Raw genomic sequence first — 5,029 nt, forward strand, 5'->3', positions numbered from 1 at the left:
GTAACATATACCAGCATAGTTCAGATTTTGCCTAGTGCTATTTAAGATACTATGTTAATCCATCTAGCTACTAGAAAGTTTGGCTTTGAGATATCTTTCCAACTTCTCCTGTGGTAGCCATGATAAATAGGAACAAGGTATTTCTGTGCTTTTGTCAGAATTCTGACATGCCAATGGCAGGTTTGACAATTTGGGCCTTTTCAAATAATGTAATAGGTAAAACGTCTTTATTAAAAATAGGAATATCTGCCGCCGCCGCCGCAGCACACGCCATGGGGGCCGTGACTGACAACGAAGTCATACGGAAGCGTCTCCTCATAGATGGAGATGGTGCTGGAGATGATAGGAGAATTAATCTGCAGGTGAAAAGTTTCATTAAATAGTACAGCTCTGGATCCCAGGAAGAGGGATACAGCCAGTACCAACGCATGCTGAGCACACTGTCCCAATGTGAATTTTCAATGGGCAAAACTTTGCTGGTATATGATATGAATCTCAGAGAAATGGAAGATTTTGAAAAAATTTACAAAGAACTAGAATGTAGCATTGCTGGAGCACATGAAAAAAATGCTGAGTGCAAAAAGCAAATTCTTCAAGCAAAATGAATACGAAAAAATCGCCAAGAATATGATGCATTGGCAAAAGTGATCCAGCGTCATCCAGACCGGCATGAGATATTAAAGGAACTAGAGGCTCTGCGTAAAGAATTAGAGCATCTTTCACATATTAAAGAAAGTGTTGAAGATAAGCTAGAATTGAGAAGGAAACAGTTTCACGTTCTTCTTAGTACCATCCATGAACTTCAGCAAACACTGGAAAATGAGGAAAAGCTCTCAGAGGTAGAAGAAGCTCAAGAAAACAAGCATGGAAACTGATCCTAAACCATAGACCAACTAAACACTCACCATTCCCAAGAATACTGAAGTAGCAACATGATCTTAGTGTGTTCAGAATTTGTTGTGCTCTTGAGACATTTAAAGTTTTGGCAGTGAACTGCGTTGCTTTTAAATATTAATGCACAGTTCATTCATATTTCTTCACACAAAGGGAGATGACTTCATTATATATTTGTTTTTATTGAAATGCCTTTTTTATATTTAAAAGATAGGAAGCAACACCCAAAAATGTTTAATGAAATGTTTTCAAGCCAGATATGTTAGTGCTCATTGGTATTCTAGGTAGTTTTTAACTGGTAACACTGATTTGCTCGCAAAATAAGTGGAAGATAGTAAGAAGGTGGCATTTCTAGGATGTACATGAGAAAATGAGTCAATTTCTGGAAATCATTACCACTTTTGAAAATGAAGTCCATGAATAGGCTCTCAGGAGGGCTGTGAACTTGTGAAATTATGTACAAAATGTTTGTGGTGTATGCTTATTGTGGGAGAGGTTCCATAATATTAAGAATCACTAAAAAAAAAAAAAAAAAAAAAGAATCACTGATATCAGAGGTAATTACAGATGCAAAATAAATCAATATGCATTACTTTCTAGATCTCTGTCCTTAATACTTGAGCAATGTGGTTGTTAAATGTTTTGTTGAAATGTTTTCTTTCTATCATTTTGTTCTGTAGGAGTCATTTTCAAGAGTCTTGCAAAAAGAATTTCATGATCTTTGTAAAAAATTAAGCCAGGTCTGAATCAAAAAAAAAAAAAGTAGTATCAATCATACTTAGTTGTTAATATTTAACAGTCACCAAAGTGTTTTCATATTAAATATACTTTTATAACACAAAAGCAATCTGAGCTCAGAAGGCAGATGAATCATTATTTTGCATATGAAAAACCCAGAGATCCAAATGATTCACTCAGGGTCCCACAGTCAATAAGTGACAAAACGAGGTTAGGACTTGCTGCTACTTTGATCTTCCTAGAGCTTATTCTGCCCCCATGACTAGGTCCAGGGTCCTGTCTTTTTCATTTTCGTCTTACCCCATTCATAGATTAGGAACTAGCCATGTGAGGCAGATAGGCAAGATGAATCTATATTAGCTAGCATTCTCCAGAGAAACAGAACTAATAAGAACGATAGATTGGCTTATGCAATTATGGATGAAGGCAAATCCCAAGATCTACAGGGTGAGTCTGCAAACTGGAGACCCAGGAGAGTCAGGTCCAGTTCAAGTCCAAAACCCTGAGAACCAGGCGAGCTGCTTGTATTGGCCCACTCACATGAGGGAGGAAAAGCTGCTTTACTCAGTTCACTGATTTAAATGTTAATCTCATCCAAAAACACCCTCACAGACACACCCAAAATACTGATTGACCAAATATCTGGACACTCCACAGGCCAGTCAAGTTGACACATAAAATTAACTATCACAAAAACAAACTAGTTGTTCGCTATAATTATATATTTTTCTATACTGCTTCCCTAATTCACATAAGCTTTGTTAAAATTAAGCTCCATAAATCATGTTGTAAGTAGATGCAATAAATCTTTACACAAACAGAAACTATATATATGTGCATATATATATATTCAAAAGTTATCACTATAGCGAACCAAAAAAACCTAAAAGTTTATATCATACTCTGTAAAGTATCTGAAAAATGTCATACAAATAACTGATCCTCTGTGTTCCAAGGGAGAATATATCATAGAACTTGAATGTAGAGATAAAGTGTGACCTAAGATGGACCCTGAAAGACAGATTATAATTAGTTAAATTAAATGAACAAAGAAGGCTATTCCAAGCCTAGGAAAACCTGAATAAGGTGAAAAGGCACAAATTTGGTGAACAAATTTTGAAAAACGTGTTGGGGACCATCAAGGATCAAATAAGATTGATGAATTAGGAGGGTTATGGATAATATCAATTTCCTCAAGTAGGCAGGATCTGATTCAGAGTAAAATGGGATCAACTGATGATTTTGAGCAAAGAGGTAATTGATGAAAGTAGTCAGGTTTCTGAAAAATTTGCTTGAGGTGATGAATAAAATGGATTCAAAAAGGCATAGACATAAAAAGGAAAACAAATGAAAATTCAGAATCCTTGGCACAAATTTATGAGTATATATAACAGGGTAGCTGCAGAAGGATAAAAAAGGAAGGAAACAAAAACATTACTAAAAATAAACAACTGTTTGAATATGTAAAAAAGGAAAATTCAATGACATATCAAGATTTTAAGACAAGATAGCTCGGGGGATGATGGTATCTCTGATACAAATTTAGAACCAGGACTGAGGCTTTGGCAACACTCACAGCTAGTGATATATAAGAAAAATTAAAACCAAACCAATGAAGAAGGAAAAGAAGAAAGGATCATAAGGAAGAGAGAATCAAATTGGAAATTTTACTTGGAGGAGAATGTGTCAAAAAGAGTAGATGGGGCTTCGCTGGTGGCGCAGTGTGTGAGAGTCCGCCTGCCGATGCAGGGGACACGGGTTTGTGCACCGGTCCGGGAAGATCCCACATGCCGCGGAGCGGCTAGGCCCGTGAGCCATGGCCGCTGAGCCTGTGCGTCTGGAGCCTGTGCTCCGCAACGGGAGAGGCCACGACAGTAAGAGGCCCACGTACCGGAAAAAAAAAAAAAAAAAAAAAAGAGTAGATGTTCCAGAGAGGGGAAATAAATAACAGACTTACACACACATAGAAGACAGAGTAGTCTGAGGTTCAAACAGGGAAATAATTGGTGGAACTGTTTAGATTCCTTCTACTAGATGAACATTCTGTACACTAATCAATCGCAGAGGAAAAATTGTCACTGAATTCTAATTGCTGACTTTCACTACTTAATCTCTCTGTGGAGGTAAGAATTAGTTATGGAGTGTTTATGTAGATGGCAGTCATCTTGTTTTCCACAAACTCATTTGCATGGAAAAGCGCACATCAGTTAGACACCTGTCAAAATAATTAGCTAAGCATGAGATAAGGCCTTTTAGATTTTAGAACATTCCAAGTATTGTCTTTTTTTAACGTATAAAACCAAATCAACACATTTTACAGAAATAATAAGCGTTGTATATAATTCTATAATTTTTGTGTTCCTTTTTCTTTGGTTTTTCTTATCTATTTAATAAAGTATCTAATTTAGTAAAATAAAACATTACCAACTGGTAATCACTGAGATAATGAGAAATGGAATTTCTTCTCACTGTTCTCCTCCCTCTCATTCTATGTTAGGCATTATGAAATTGAAATAAAATCCATTTCAATTAAAAGAACTCTCTTCTCTTACCATAGAGCATGATAAACAGTATTACTGAATTCAGGTCAATCATAATTTAATCACCATGTATCCATCACTGAACACCAAGTTCACAAGAATATATCCTTTTCTCCTCCTGCATGATGTGAAAGCCAAGGTTGAAGTATACTTGAAAGCGCTTGTTACTGAGGGCATTCTCTACTTTGCTCCACCTCTTGAGCATGGAACAGGGAACCAAAGATCAGAGCTTGTACGTCTGGAAGATGTGATGTGATTTGTTGCTTTATAAATGTTTATTTTACAAATATTTAGCCTGCTTCTTTCAGTGAATCTACTGTCCACTATTAAAATTTGAAAAACGTGAAGTTGATACTAGTTCCTTTTATTGTTTACCTTTTAGATGAAGACATGTAATGACGTGATGGTCATTTTGGTAACTTAACTTCCCCAATTTCCATGTCCTCAGATGATTTTAAAAATTGAACAGAACAAACTACTTACTATCCTATGTTTTGTGGATATGAAGATGAATGAGAAGCAGTTCCTGTCCTCAAGTGTGTTCTACAATGGTTAAAGCATTTATAGTTTTTGATCTATTAATTAAAAGAAAAAGACATTTGAAGGTCATTTCACGCACAAATGCTTGCCTTTCTTACCTACTTTGTACTTGTCAAAAGTGATCCTAGGGCTTCCCTGGTGGCACAGTGGTTGAGAGTCCGCCTGCCGATGCAGGGGACATGGCTTCGTGCCCTTGTCTGGGAAGATCCCACATGCCGCGGAGTGGTTAGGCTCGTGAGCCACGGCCGCTGAGCCTGAGTGTCCAGAGCCTGTGCTCCACAACGGGAGAGGCCACAACAGTGAGAGGCCCGTGTACC

The 5,029-nt window shown here is 37.1% G+C and overlaps 1 pseudogene; it reads left to right on the forward strand.

The window, feature by feature from the left end:
• Positions 1-272: 272 nt before the first annotated feature.
• On the forward strand, positions 273-888 carry LOC136123898 (THO complex subunit 7 homolog pseudogene; annotated as a pseudogene).
• Positions 889-5,029: the final 4,141 nt, after the last annotated feature.

The sequence above is a fragment of the Phocoena phocoena genome, chromosome 5 (assembly GCF_963924675.1).
Source record: "Phocoena phocoena chromosome 5, mPhoPho1.1, whole genome shotgun sequence".
Lineage (NCBI taxonomy): Eukaryota > Metazoa > Chordata > Mammalia > Artiodactyla > Phocoenidae > Phocoena > Phocoena phocoena.